Source organism: Hylobates moloch, unplaced genomic scaffold, assembly GCF_009828535.3.
Source record: "Hylobates moloch isolate HMO894 unplaced genomic scaffold, HMol_V3 SCAFFOLD_19, whole genome shotgun sequence".
Classification (NCBI taxonomy): Eukaryota; Metazoa; Chordata; class Mammalia; order Primates; family Hylobatidae; genus Hylobates; species Hylobates moloch.
Window position 1 is genome coordinate 25,006,679 of NW_026652294.1, and position 16,122 is coordinate 25,022,800.

The following is a 16,122-nucleotide window of genomic DNA, read 5'->3' on the forward strand; positions in this document are numbered from 1 at the left end:
GAGACGGAGTCTCGCTCTGTCGCCCAGGCTGGAGTGCAGGGGCGCGATCTCAGCTCACTGCAAGCTCCACCTCCCGGGTTCACGCCATTCTCCTGGCTCAGCCTCCCGAGTAGCTGGAACTACAGGCACCTGCCACCATGCCTGGCTAATTTTTTGTAATTTTTTTTTTGTTTTAGTAGAGACGGGGTTTCACTATTTTAGCCAGGATGGTCTCAATCTCCTGACCTCGTGATCTGCCTGCCTTGGCCTCCCAAAGTGCTGGGATTACAGGTGTGAGCCACCTCGCCTGGCCAAAAAGTGCTTCTTAATATCCCATGAGTAGGGGAGGGGAGTGTTGGATTGCAAACTCCAGGACCCCAGATCTGCGGAGAAAAATTACAAAAATATATATTTAGTAAGGCACTTCTTGTACAAACTATAATTTGAGAGCAACCGAGTTCTAGAGATCTCAGTGCAACCCCTTGCCAGTCATGCACTCAACAGACATATATGAAGCACCTACTAACATGCCTGGGGAAGCACAAAGATGAAAACAACACAGCCTGCTCTCATGCTCTGCAGCCGATCATCATCAGCTGTGTAAAGGAAAAGAATGATTCCTACCTCTAAGTAGTGTAGCCAGGAGGATGGAAGGAGTTTATACCAACAAGAATCTGGAGCAGAGTGGATGGACGGGACATATTCCTACTCTCTCCTTCTTACTGTAGAGTGAGACACGTGCATTCTGACAACAAAGACATACACATGGGCTGAGAGGCATAGGCCATGTGTACACAGCAGACAGAGAGAGGAAACAGCAATTAATCCTGACTTGGGAAGCTTGTGGATGTCTTTCCAAAAAAGAAAGAGAACATTCCGAGCACCCAGCCTTTATTCAGAATAATTAGGCCAATGGCAAAAGGGCATCTAGCCAAAAGCTAGAGGGATTGAGTGAATGAATGAATACCCTGATGTTTCAGGTGATGGTTCTCACTGTGAGAGAAGGAAGATGTAAGTGGGGAATGCGAGAAGGCAGGGAAGAACTCTATGGTATTGGATTGGAATTGGAGGTATTGACATGAGTTTATGATATTTTTAAATTCCTATTTCTTATATTTGCTGGAAAAGCCTTTAGGCAATGATATCTCAATAATAGTAGGCATACCCACTGCCCAGATTTTTGCTATATACTTCCCTCACCAAATGAACCTGGGGTTTCTTGGAGAAAAAGCCAACTCCAGGGCAAGGAAAGTACAAGATGAGCCTAAAACGTCTTGTTGAGTCTTGAACTCCTGCAAGTTCAAAAATGTTGGGAATAGGTCAGAAGGACACAGGGTATAGCATGAAAGTATTACCATAGGTCAAATCAGAAACGATTTGAGCATGTTAGACAAAAATGGGAAACAACCCACATACCCAACAGTAGAATAGATAAATTGTGATATATTCATACAATGGAATACTCACAGTAATTTTTTTAAAAAAGGAATGTAACTGAGAAGAATGTCACAGTCAAAATGATGAACGAAATAAGTCAAGCACAAAAAATGGTATATCATATGATTCTATTTATATACAGTCAAAACCAAGCAAAACTGATCTATAGTGATAGAGGTGAGAATAGTCTTAACCTGGGACATTGGAAAGAGGGTTGACTGGGAGCAGACTCAAGGGTACCTACCCTCCATAGTGTTGGAAACAGCATAGCTTGCTCTTAGTGGCAGTTACATGAAGATACAGACATAGATGAAAGTACAGACATGGACATAGATGCAGGCCCTGCTTCACGGATACGCAACCAGGGGAGCCACACAGGGTTCTGTGCTCAGAAGAGCCCCACACTTTGGAATTTAATGGTCTAGGGTCACCATCTTGAAATTGTTGCATTTATCTTTGAGTTGGTTTTGTAAGCGAGGTCTGGTCAAAATTAGCTGGGAGTCGTGACGTGCACCTGTAATCCCAGCTACTCAGAAGGCTGAGGCAGGAGGATCGCTTGAACCTGGGAGATGGAAGTTGCAGTGAGCCGAGATCGCACCACTGCACTCCAGCCTGGGTGACAGAACAAGACTCCATCTAAAAAAAAAAAAAAAAACAAATTGTTCTTCCCATATGAGTGGGCAGCATTTAATGTGTTAATTTGTTGAGGGCTTGTATAGAACAAAAAGGTAAAGGAAAGTTGAATTTGCTGTCTGCCTAACTACTTCAATAGGAACATCGATCTTCCCTTGCCCCCAGTGCTCCTGGTTCTCGGGCCATCAGAACTGGATCACATCTACAGCAGCAGATCTCCTGCTCTCAGGCCTTCACGCTATACCACCGGCTTTCCTGGGTCTCCAGCTTGCAAAGGGTAAATCATTCCCAGCCTCCACAATCATGTGAGCCAATACCTTATAATATATCTCTTTCTATAAACATATATGAAACTAGGGGCCATATATAGTAAGTGTATATATATATATATATGTATGTATTTGTCTTGTTTCTCCAGAGAACCCTAAGACGCCACCTTACCCAGGTGATCAAAATAAATGTCACCAATGCCATGGCAAACTGACAGCGTGAGCCACCAGATGTGATACACTGAAAAGGACACAGAGTCACTTACGTGGTATTCCTACGAAAAACTCCTATCCTGATCCTGAATCTAATAATGAGGAATGAATACAAAACTAAGGGACATTTTATAAAACAACTGACTCATACTCTTCAAAGATGTCAGTGTCACGAAAGACAAAAAAAAAAAAAAAATGCTGAAAGGACTGTTCCAGGTAAAAGAGACTGAGTTATTATCAACTAAATACAACGTGTGATTCTGGGTTCGATATGGGATCATTTCTTTAAAGCCATAATGAGCCAGCCATGATGGTTCATGCCTGTAATCCCAGCACTTTGGGAGGCCAAGGCGGGTGGATCATCTGAGGTCAGGAGTTCGAGACCAGCCTGACCAACATGGTGAAACCCCGTCTCTACTAAAAATATGAAAATTAGCTGGGCATAGTGGTAGGCACCTGTAAGTCCAGCTACTTGGGAGGCCAAGGCAGGAGAATTGCCTGAACCTGGGAGGCGGAGGTGGTGAGCCAAGATCGTGCCACTGCACTCCAGCCTGGGTGACAGCACGAGACTCCGTCTGAAAAAAGAAATGCCATAATGGACATTAATGGGATAATTTGCAATATTCGAATATAGACTCTAGATTAGATAATATTCTATTTTAAATTTCCTAAATTTGAAAACTGCACTGTGGTTATGTAAAAATGTCCATTTGCCTCAGAGGTACATGTGGAAGTATTTGGGGGTGAAGAATCATGATGTCTGCCACTTACTTTCAAAATGGTTTTACAAAAATAAAACGACAATTAGAACCCTAATGCAAGCACATATATGTATATACATTGAGAGCGAGAAAGAAAATGTGGGAAAAGCCACAACTGGTGAATGTAGGTGATGATATATGTTCATTGTATAGTCATTTTCTATTTTGCTATAATGAATTACCACAAACTCAGTTCTGTAAGTCAGAAATCTGATGCTGGTACCACTAGACCAAAAGGAAGGTGTCAGCAGGGCTGCATTCCTTTCTGGAGGATCCAGGCGAGAACCTATTTCCTTGCTTTCTTTAGCTTCTAGAAGCCACCCACATTTCCTAGCTCATAGTCTCTTTCCATCTTCAAAATGGCAGACACAGTCTTTCTCACATCGTATCACTCTTTTTTTTTTATTTGTTTATTTGAGACAAAGTTTCGCTCTTGTTGCCCAGGCTGGAGTGCAGTGGCACAATCTCGGCTCACTGCAACCTCTGCCTCCCGGGTTCAAGCGATTCTCCTGCCTCAGCCTCCTGAGTAGCTGGATTATAGGCATGCACCACCACGCCCAACCAATTTTGTATTTTTATTAGAAACGGGGTTTCTCTGTGTTGGTCAAGCTGATCTTGAACTCCCAACCTCAGTTGATCCACCTGCCTCGACCTCCCAAAGTGCTGGGATTACAGGCGTGACCCACCACGCTCGGCTGTATCACTCTTACATTGACTTTTCTTCTGCCTCCATCCTCCACCTTTAAGGACCCTTGTGATTACATTGGACCCACCCAATAATCCAAGATAATCTCCCTATTTTAAGATCAGCTGATCAGCAACCTTAATTTCATCTATAGCCTTAGTTTACCTTTGACATATAACATAACATATTCACAGGCTCCAAGGACTGGAATGTGGACATCTTTGGAGGACTGTTATTCTGCCTACCACAATTGCAGTAAACTTTTCTATAGGTTTAACTTTTTTTCAGAATAGAAACCTAAAGAAAAACCTTTATTAACAGAAAATCCCTAGGAATTTGCAAAATGGCTGCTAGAATTAATAAGTGAGTTTAGCAAGGTCATAGGATACAAGGCCAACAAATAAAAACAATCCTATTTATACATACTAGCAACAAACAATCAGGAATTGAAATTTTAAAAATACCATTTTTAATAGCATTAAAAACTATTAAATACTTATATATAAGAAAATATGCACAAGATTTGTATAGCAAAACCTACAAAACATTAGTGAGAGAAATGTTTTAAAACTTAAAGAAATGGAGAGCTATACCCTGTTCATGGATTCAGCATTGTTAAGGTGCCCATTCTGCCCATTCTCACTTTTTTTTGTTTGTTTGAGACAGTCTTGCTCTGTCACCCAGGCTGGAGTGCAGTGGCGCGATCTCGGCTCACTGCAACCTCTGCCTCCCAGGTTCAAGCGATTCCCCTGCCTCAGCCTCCTGAGTAGCTGGGATTATGGGCATGCACCACCATGCCCAGCTAATTTTTTTGTATCATTTTTAGTAGAGACAGGGTTTCACCATGCTGGCCAGGCTAGTCTCGAACTCCTGACCTCGTGATCTGCCTGCCTCGGCCTCCCAAAATGCTGGGATTACAGGCGTGAGCCACCGTGCCTGGCCTCCTCACATTTATCTATAGAGTCAGTGCAATTCCAGGCAAAATCCCACTGGACTCTGCTGTTGAAATTGACAAGCTGACTCAAATTTATATAGAAAAATAGGCCGGGCATGGTGGCTCATGCCTGTAATCACAGCACTTTGGGAGGCCGAGGCAGGCAGATCACCAGGTCAGGAGATCAAGACCATCCTGGCTAGCATGGTGAAACCCTGTCTTGACTGAAAATACAAAAAATTAGCCGGGCACGGTGGCGGGCGCCTGTAGTCCCAGCTACTGGGGAGGCTGAGACAAGAGAATGGCATGAACCTGGGAGTCGGAGCTTGCAGTGAGCCGAGATTGTGCCACTGTACTCCAGCCTGGGCAACAGAGCGAGACTCCGTCTCTAAATAAATAAATAAATAATAAAAATAAAGAACCTAGAATAGGCAAAATAATTTTTAAAAAGAATAGCAAAGTTTGAGGGCTCACACTACCTGATTTAAAGACTTATTATAAAGCTGCTTACCTTAACACTGTAAATCAAAACAATATGTAACTGACATAAGAATAAACATGTAAATAAATGGAACAGAATAGAAAACTCAAAAATATACCCAAACGTCTATGACCAATTGTTTTTTGACAAGATATCCTTAAAGAGCAGAAAGCAGTAACTTCTCATGAGCTGAAAATGTCCATCAAGGCCTGAGCCTTTGAATAGAGAAAACCTCACCGCTGCATAAGAAGGGGCAGGATAGCGCTTTGTCCAGAAGAGGCTCTTCTTCAGTGAGGCTAATCTAGTAGATCTCCAAATCTCAGCCCTCTGAGATCCATTCCCAAGGCTGCTGAGGCAGCAGGGAAGGCAGGTCGCTGTCCGCGGTGCTGAACGCACAGCTTCCCCCTTATCCTCCTGCGCTTCCATCCTGGCACGCTGGGTAACCACAACTCCCGATGCCCCTGATTTTCCTTTGTTATGTTCTATCTTGGGGCATCTTTTCCTATTTCTATGTGCTATCTTTTTCTTAATAGGAGAAAAGGCATACAAATTTAATGTGCATACACGGGAGCCTTCAGAATGAAGACCCAGCTTCCCCATGAGTTACAGAATCTTACATACCATTTTGAGGTTACAGAAAGAACAGGAGCTTAGATTCTGGTAAAACAGATTATGAGAGGGGGAAAGAAGCTTGACTAGCAAAGGTGTCCTTGTTAGGTGGATGAAGCCTCCCTTGGAGAGAATAGATGGTAAAGATGTGAGAGTCCCAATCGCTCTTGGATCTGGGGAAAGAATAGAAAGGTGGGGGAGGGGAAGGGCATGGCAGCATTCATGGAGATTCTCTACAGATGCAAATTTCCCCACTTAAGGCAGTTTTGCAAGGCCGCTTCTGTCAAGATGACCAAGTGGCAGCCATTTCAAAATATGTCAAAGAAATATATTTTGATGTAAAATATTTTAATTTCCTTCAATTCTGCACTTTGAAACTTCAAACAAATTTCACATATCGAAAGCCAAGCTAGGATGGCTGCAGTGGCTTGCACCTGTAATCACAGCACTTTGGGAGGCTGAGGTGGGAGGCTCACTTGAGCCCAGGAGTTCGAGACCAGCCTGGGCAACACAGCAAAACTCCATCTTTTTTTTTTTTTTTTTCTTGAGAGGAGTCTCGCTCTTTCGCCCAGGCTGGAGTGCAGTGGCGCGATCTAGGCTCACTGCAAGCTCTGCCTCCAGGGTTCACATCATTCTCCTGCCTGAGCCTCCCGAGTAGCTGGAACTACAGGTGCCCGCCACTACACCTGGATAATTTCTTGTATTTTTAGTAGAGGTGGGCTTTCACCACGTTAGTCAGGATGGTCTCAATCTCCTGACCTCGTGATCCACCTGCCTCGGCCTCCCAAAGTGCTGGGATTACAGGCGTGAGCCACCGCGCCCGGCCCCATCTTTTTCAAAATAGAAAAAATTGACCAGATGTGGTGGCACACACATGCCCAGCTACTCAGGAGGCTGAGACAAGAGGACTGCTTGAGCCTGGGAGGTCAAAGCTGCAGTGAGCCAAGATCATGTCCCTGCACTCCAGCCTGGGTGACAGAAAAAAAAAAAAAAAAAAAAAAAAGCCAAGCTGATAGCTTTGGAGAGATTTCAGTTAGAGGTTGTTAGATTGAGATAGAGAAAGGCGGGGGGGAAGACAAATTGGATAAATAGGTGCTCGTCCCATACTGTCAGAGGCATTCAAACCAGAGTGACTCCTTTTTGAATAGGGGCTGGGTAAAATAATGCTGAGACCTACTAGGCTGCATTCCCAGGGGGCTAGGCATTCTTAGTCACAGAATGAGATAGTAGGTCAGAACAAGGTACAGGTTACAAAGACCTTGCTGATGAAACAGGATGCAGTAAAGAATCTGGCCCTTGAGGCCGGGCGCGGTGGCTCATGCCTGTAATCCTAGCACTTTGGGAGGCCAAGGCGGGCGGATCACTTGAGGTCAGGAATTTGAGACCAGCCTGGCCAACATAATGAAACCCCGACTCTACTAAAAATACAAAAACTTAGCCAGGTGTTGTGGCACACACCTGTAATCCCAGCTACATGGGAGGCTGAGGCACCAGAATAGCTTGAACCTAGGAGGCAGAGGTTGCAGTGAGCCAAGATCATGCCACTGCACTCCAGCCTGGGCAACAGAGTGAGATTCCATCTCAATTTAAAAAAATAAAAAGGGCCAGGCACAGTGGCTCACGCCTGTAATCCCAGCACTTTGGGAGGCCAAGGAGGATGGATTGTCTGACGTCAGGAGTTTGAGACCAGTCTGACCAACATGGCGAAACCCTGTCTCTACTAAAAATACAAAAATTGGCCAGATGTGGTGGTGTGTGCCTGTAATCCCAGCTACTCAGGAGGCTGAGGCAGGAGAATTGCTTGAACCCAAGAGGCAGAGGTTGCAGTGAGCCGAGATCGTGCCACTGCACCCCAGCCTGGGCAACAGAGCGAGACTCTGTCTCAAAAAAAAAAAAGCTGGCCCAAACCCACCAAAACAAAGATGGTGACGAAAGTGACCTCTGATCGTCCTCATTGCTCATTCTACACTAATTGTAGTGCATTAACATGCTAAGAGATGCTATGGCAACATGAGGAAGTTACCCTATATGGTCTAAAATCTTCTGTAATGAGCATCTTAGTCCTGAGAATAGATCAGTTCAGTTAAACATCCATGTCTCATTCCAGGAGGTGGGGTTAAAGATGGGCTAGTCCTTTACATGTGATGTAGGCAATCAGATTTTTTTCTTTTTATTTTGAGACAGGGTCTCACTCTGTCACCCAGGCTGAAGTGCAGAGGCACAATCATAGCTCACTGCAGCCTCACCCTCCTGGGCTCAAGCAGTCATCCCACCGCAGCCTTCTGAGTAGCTGGGACTACAGGTATGTACCACTACATGCAGCTAATTTTCTTTTTTTTGTATGGGTCTCACTATGTTCAAGACCCAGGCTGGTCTTGAACTCCTTGGCTCAAGTGATCCTCCCACCTCAGCCTCCCAAAGTGCTGGGATTACAGATGTGAGCTACTGCACCTGGCCAGCAATCAGATTTCTAATAATAAGATTTCTGTTGTGAACCTTAAAGTATCTGAGACAGTATTAATCAATTTAGAAAGTTTATTTTGCAAAGGTTAAGGACGCATCCATGACACAGCCTCAGGAGCTCCTGAGGACATGTGCCCAAGGTGGTCATGGTGCAGTTTGCTTTTATACATTTTAGGGAGACATAAGGCATCAATCAATACATGTAAGATGTACATTGGTTTTAACTGGAAAGGTGGGACAACTAGAGTGGGGAGGTGGGTCGGGGCTTCCAGGTCTTAGGTAGGTTTAAAGGTTTTCTGATTGGCAGTTGGTTGAAAGAGTTATTATCTGAAGGCCTGGAGTCAATAGAAAAAAATGTCTGGATTATAGTAAGGGGTTGTGGAGACCAAAGTTTTATCATGCTGATGAAGCCTCCATGTATCAGGCTGTAGAGAGAATAGATTGTAAATGTTTCTTCTCAGCCTTAAGGTCTCTGTTGATGTTAAATGCTGGTTGGCTTTTCCTGAATTCCAAAAGGGAGGAGGGCATAATGAGTCATGTCTGACACCCACTTCCCATCATGGCTTGAACTACTTTTTCAGGTTAGCTTTGGAGTGCCCTTGGCTTCGAGGAAAGAGTCTGTTCAGATGACTGGGGCAACTTCGAATTTTATTTTTGGTTTACACTATAGAAACAGAAGAAAAACAAAGGTTAACTTTGGTGCAGTCCATTTGTAGACTAGTTTTTTTTAGAGCATGTAAACCAAAAATAAAATTCTAAGCCCCCCATCCCCCAAACCACCTGAACAGACCCCCCTCCTCTTGGTCAAGAACATTCCAAAGCTAACCTGAAAAGCTATTTCAGGCTATGATGGGAAGTGGTGGTCGGGCATGCCTCATTATATCCTACTCCCTTTTGAAATCACAGATAGAAAATATTCTTTTTTTTGACATTTCTAGTAGCTTTATTCATAACAGCAAAAACTGGAAACAAAGTATTAATATATTCATTCATTGAGCAAATGGTTAAACAAACTCTGGTACATCCACACTATGGAATACTATTCAGCAGTAAAAAAGGAATGAACGATTGATAAATGCAACAACCTGGATGAATGTCCAGAGAATCATGCTGAATGTAAAAAGATAAGCCCCAAAGATTACATGCTATATTATTCCATTTATATAATATTCTTGAAATAACAAAATTACAAAAATGGAGAATAGATGAGTGGTTGTTACGGGTTAAGGAGAGGGTGGGAGCAAAAGGGAAATGAGTGTGCCTATGAAAGCAAAACATGAGGGACCCTTGTTGATAGATCACTTCACATGGAAGTGATCTATCAATGCCAGTATCTTGGTTGTGATATTGGACTATAGTTTTTTTAAATGTTTTATTTCCATAGGTAACTGGGGAACAGGTGGTGTTTGGTTACACAAGTAAGTTCTTTAGTGGTGATTTGTGAGATTTTGGTGCACTCATCACCTAAGCAGTATACACTGCACCCAATTTGTAGTCTTTTGTCCCTCACCCCCTTAGAACCCTTTCCTCCTGAGTCCCCAAAGTCCATTGTGTCATTCTTATGCATTTGCATCCTCATAGCTTAGCTCTTACTTATGAGTGAGAACATACAATGTTTGGTTTTCCATTTCTGAGTTACTTCACTTAGAATATAGCCTCCATTCGGCAGAGCTTTCAGTGAGCCAAGATCGCGCCACTGCACTCCAGCCTGGGTGACAGAGCGAGACTCTGTCTCAAAAAAAAAAAAAAAAAAAAAAAGAATATAGCCTCCAATCTTATCCATATTGCTGCAAATACTGCAAATACCGTCAATTCATTTCTTTTTTATGGCTGATGGCTGAGTAGCTTTCCATCATATATATACACCACAGTTTCTTTATCCACTCATTGATTGATGGACATTTGGGTTGGTTTCACATTTTTGCAATTGAGAACTGTGTTGCTATAAACATGCATGTGAAGTATCTTTTTCATATAATGACTTTTTTTCCTCTGGGTAGACACCCAGTAGTGGGATTGCTAGATCAAATAGTAGTTCTACTTTTAGTTCTTTAAGGACTTTCCACACTGTTTTCCATAGTGGTTGTACTAGTTTACATTCCCACCAGCTGTGTAGAAGGGTTCCCTGTTCACCACATCCATGCCAACATCTATTATTTTTTGATTTTTTGATTTTTTTATTATGGCCATTCTTGCAGGAGTAAGGTGCTATTGCACTGTGGTTTTGATTTGCATTTCCCTGATCATTAGTGATGATGAACATTTTTTCATATGTTTGTTGGCCATTTGTATATCTTCTTTTGAGATTTGTCTATTCACGTCCTTAGCCCACTTTTTGATGAGATTTTTTTTTCTTGCTAATTTGTTTGCATTCATTGTAGATTCTGGATACTATTCTTTGTCAGATGAATAGATTGGGAAGATTTTATCCCACTCTGTGGGTTGACTGTTTACTCTGCTCGTTGTTCCTTTTGCCATGCAAAAAGCTTTTTAATTTAAGTCCCAGCTATTTATCTTTGTTTTTATCGTTTATTTGCTTTTAGGTTCTTGGTCATGAAACCCTTGCCTAAGCCAACGTCTAGAAGGGTCTGTCTGATGTTATCTTGTAGAATTTTTTAGTTTCAGGTCTTAGATTTAAGTCTTTGATCCATCTTGAGTTGATTTTTGTATAAGGTGAGAGATCCAGTTTCATTCTCCTACATGTGTTTTGCCAATTATCCCAGCACCACTGTTGAATAGGGTGTCCTTTCCCCACCTTATGTTTTTGTTTGCTTTGTCAAAGATCGGTTGGCTGTAAGTATTTGGGTTTATTTCTGGTCTATGTGTCTATTTTTATACCAGTACCATACTGTTTTGGTGACTATGGCCTTATAGTATAGTTTGAAATCACGTAATCTGATGCCTCCAGATTTGTTCTTTTTGCTTAGTCTTGATTTGACTATGTGGGCTCTTTTTTGTTTCCATATGAATTTTAGAATTGTTTTTTCTAGTTCTGTGAAGAATTATAGTGGTATTTTGATGGGAATTGCATTGCATTTGTAGATTGTTTTTGGCAGTATGGTCATTTTCACAATATTGAGTCTAGCCATCCACAAACATGAGATGCATTTCCATTTGCACGTGTGGTCTATGATTTCTTTCAGCATTGTTTTGTAGTTTTCCTTGTAGAGGTCTTCCACCTCCTTGGTTAGGTATATTCCTAAGTTGTTTTTGTTTTTGTTTTGTTTTGTTTTGTTTTGTTTTGTTTTGTTTTGTTTTGCAGCTATTGTAAAAGGGGTTGAATTCTTGATTTGATTCTCAGCTTGGTCGCTGTTGGTGTATAGGAGAACTATTGATTTGTGTACATTAATTTTGTATCTGGAAACTTTGCTGAATTCTTTTATCAGTTCTAGGAGCTTTTTGAAGGAGTCTTTAGGGTTTTATAGGTATACAATCATAACATCAGCAAACAGCAACCGTTTGACTTCCTCTTTACCGATTTGGATGCCCTTTATTTCTTTCTCTTGTCTGATTGCTCTGGCTAGGACTTCCAGTACTATGTTGAAGATAAGTGGTAAGAGTGGGCATTCTTGTCTTGTTGCAGTTCTCAGAAGGAAGAAAAGCTTCTTTAAATCTGATAGGAAATATTTACAATCTATTCTCTCTGAAGCCTGCTATCTGGAGGGCCCAGAAGACAGGAATATGTAGGAAAGTTTCAAACTTCCTAGAGACTTGTTGGTGGATAGTTTTGGCCAAAATGCTGATAGCGATATGGACAATGAAATCCATGCTGAGGTGGTCTCAGATGGAGATGAAAAACTTCATGGGAACTGGAGCAAAGGTGACTCTTGCCATGCTTTAGCAAAGAGACTGGTGGCATTTTGCCCCTCCCCTAGAGATCTGTGGAATTTTGAACTTGAGAGAGATGATTTAAGGTATCTGGTGAAAGAAATTTCTAAACAGCAAAGTGTTCAAGAGGAAGCAGGGCATAAAAGTTTGGAAAATTTGCAGCCTAATGATGTGATAGGAAAACCCCATTTTCTGGGGAGAAATTCAAGCTGGCTACAGAAATTTGCAAAAGTAACAAGGAGCCAAATGTTAGACATCAAGACAATGAGGAAAATGTCTCCAGGACATGTCAGAGAACTTCATGGCAGTCCCTCCCATCACAGGTCCAAAGGCCTAGGAGGGAAAAATGGTTTCCTGGGCCAGGTTCAGGGCCCCCCTGCTGTGTGCAGCCTTGGGACTTGGTGCCCTGAGTCCTAGCCACTCCAGCTGTGCCTAAAAGGGGCCAATGTACATCTCAGGCCATTGCTTCAGAGAGTGCAAGCCCCAAGCCTTGGCAGCTTCCACATGGTGTTGGGCCTGCTGGTGCACAGAAGTTAAGAACTGAGGTTTGAGAACCTCCACCTAGATTTCAGAGGATGTGTGGAAAGGCCTGGACGTTGAGGCAGAAGTCTGCTGCAGGGGTGGGGTCCTCATGGAGAACCTCTGCTAGGACAGTGCAGTAGGGAAATGTGGGGTCAGAGCCCCCACACAGAGTCTCCACTGGGGCACTGCCTAGTGCAGCTGTAGGAAGAGGGCCACCATCCTCCAGACCCCAGAATGGTAGATCCACCGATAGCTTGCACTGTGCACCTGGAAAAGCCACACACAACTCCAGCCTATGAAAGCAGCAAGGAGCAGGGCTGTACCCTGCAAAGCCACAGGGGTGGAGCTGCACAAGGCAATGGGATGCAAAGCTGCCACCTCTTGCATCGGTGTGCCCTGGATGTGAGACACAGAGTCAAAGAAGATCATTTTGGAACTTTAAGATTTAATAACTGCCCTGTTGGATTTTCGACTTGCATGGGGCCTGGAGCCCCTTTGTTTTGGCCAATTTCTCCCATTTGGAATGCATGTATTTACCCGATGCCTGTACCCCCGTTGTATCTAGGAAATAACTAACTTGATTTTGATTTTACAGGCTCATAGGCGGAAGGGACTTGCCTTGTCTCAGATGAGACTTTGCACTTGGACTTTTGGGTTAATACTGGAATGAATTAAGACTTTGGAGGACTGTTGGGAAGGCACGATTGCGTTTTGAAATGTGAGGACATGAGATTTGGGAGGGGCCAGGGGTGGAATGATATGGTTTGGCTGTGTCCCCACCCAAATCTCAACTTGAATTGTAGTTCCCATAATCCACGCATGTCATGGGAGGTACCTGGTAGGAGGTAATTGACTCACGGGAGTGGTTACCTCCATGCTGTCTCATGATAGTGAGTGAGTTCTCATGAGATCTAATGGCTTTGTTAGGGGCTTTTCCCCCTTTTGCTCAGCACTTCTCCTTCCTGAAGCCGTGTGAAGAAGGACATGTTTGCTTCCCCTTCCGCCGTGATTGTAATAAGTTTCCTGAGGCCTCCCCAGCCCTGCAGAACTATGAGTCAACTAAACCTCTTTCCTTTATTTATTTATTTTTGAGACGAGAACTGCTCTGTCACCCAGACTGGAGTGGTGCAGCGGAGCGATCTCAGCTCATTGCAACCTCTGCCTCCCAGGTTCAAGCGAGTCTCCTGCCTCAGCCTCCTGAGTAGCTGGGATTACAGGTGCCCACCACCATGCCAAGCTAATTTTTATATTTTAAGTAGAGACAGGATTTCATCATGTTGGCCAGGCTGGTCTCTAACTCCTCACCTCAGGTGATCCACCCACCTCAGCATCCCAAAGTGCTGGGATTACAGGTGTGAGCCACCACGACCAGCCAACCTCTTTCCTTTATAAATTACCCAGTCTCAGTTCATAGCAGCATGAGAACAGACTAATACACCAGGACATAGGGCTGGGGCAGAGATCACTTTACTAGCATCACGTGATTCCAGCTACAGATGGGCATATAACAGCCCCCTTCCCACAGATGACATGGAGCAAGTCTGAAGCACAGGGCACTGGCTCAGGCAGGTGGTCAGACCAATGGGGTGGTCCCCAAGGACACCAGTGCTCAGGAACCACAGGCCCCAAGCACACTCCTGCCAAGACAGGTCTAGGTCAAGATTAATTACATTAGAATCTCTGCAGAAGAGCCCTGAGCATCAGTACTTTGACCCAGAATTCTAGTATCCAGACAGCGGGAGCACAGCCTGCCCTGGGCTTGAATGCAAACTTCACCATTGAATGTATAACCCGAGACAAGGAACCTCAGCTCTCTTAGCCTCAGATTCCTGGTCAGTTTAATTTACTATGGGTCACCCCCATCCTACATTTACACTTGCACTTTCCCTTCCAGAATGACTTTCCTGCCAACCCAAATTCTAGTATCCATAAAGACCCAGTTCAGAAACCAGTTCCTCTGTGGCTAATCCCGTCCTGAAATCATTTCTCCTTCCCCTTACATGGTGGCATTTATTACATGTGTTATGGGCTTGGAGAGGAGCTGGAGGCTCTTTAGAAACCAGCTAGTCCAACCCATGACTTTCAAGACAAGAAATTGAGGAGCTGATCAAGGAAAAGACTTGCTCAGTGTCCTAGAGCAGGTGCACAATGAAGCTGTGATAGTCGGGGATCTTTCTGCTGCCTGGAGCACAGATGGGCATTTCCAGATCAGCCACTTGCCTCTCTGAGCTTCAGTTTCCTCACCCATAAAATGGGGAGGATAATGCCTACCTCCCCAGGGTTGCAGTGAGATTTAGATGATGGGCTTTGTAAACTGCAAGGTGATGTGTACTTGTGAGGGTTGCGTTACCCGTTACCTCCATGGAGATAGCATTAGAGGCATAGGAGCTCCTTGGGGAAGGGATCTGCCTCAGGCAGCAGGAAACACCCAGCATGCAACCGGTGCTCAGAAATCCAGGCAGGGAGGCTTGTAGCCGGCCCAGGAATGTGGCCCACAAATGGGAGCCATAGCTGCTCCAGGGATCTAGGGCTCAGAGAGGTTTCTGGCTGGGATACCAGGGGAAAGAAGAGGGTGGAAGACCCAGAACTTTAGCAGACTTGGTGGGAGACCATGATACAGGGGCCAGAGAGAGCTGTGACATCGCACAGGTCTGGACTCCAGTGGCAACTCTTCTGTGTTTTGCCTGGACTACTGTCTACCCAGGGGCTGATGTGAGGCTCACAGGAGGCCCCCCAGTCTGGTGCCCAGCACACTATGAAATGTAATTAACACACCTTCACTCCCCACTGCCCCTTTCTGAGCCGTCATCTCCGTCATTTGATATAGTCTGCAGTAAGCACTTAATTTTATTATTTTTTTTTAGACAGAGTCTCACTCTGTTGCTCAGGCTAGAGCGCAGTGGCACGATCTCGGCCTGCTGCAACCTCCGCCTCCCGTGTTCAAGAAATTCTCGTGCCTCAGCCCCCCAGGTAGCTGGGACTACAGGTGCCCGCCACCATGCCTGGCTAATTTTGGTATTTTTAGTAGAGACGAGGTTTCACCATGTTGGCCAGGATGGTCTCAATCTCTTGACCTCAAGTGGTCTGCCTGCCTTGGACTCCTAAAGTGCTGGGATTACAGGTGTGAGCCACCATGCCCGGCCATGAGCACTTAATTTTATCAAGTAAATATTCCATGAGGCGTGTGTTATCATCTCCATTCTATCCAAGAGTGGCCTGAGGCCTTGAGAGGTGAGGAACTTTCCAGGGTCACATCAATGCTGACTTGTAGAGATGGGACTCAATCCCAGGTCAGCCTGAATTCACAG

General features: G+C 44.2%; 1 long non-coding RNA gene across 1 annotated transcript; it reads left to right on the plus strand.

Moving 5' to 3' along the window:
• The first annotated feature begins 2,190 nt into the window (after window positions 1–2,190).
• Window positions 2,191–8,296, plus strand: LOC131381958 (uncharacterized). Its single transcript, XR_009211049.1, has 3 exons — window positions 2,191–2,354; window positions 2,468–2,747; window positions 8,186–8,296. It is a non-coding gene; the product is annotated as an uncharacterized LOC131381958 (long non-coding RNA).
• The last annotated feature ends 7,826 nt before the right edge of the window (window positions 8,297–16,122 follow it).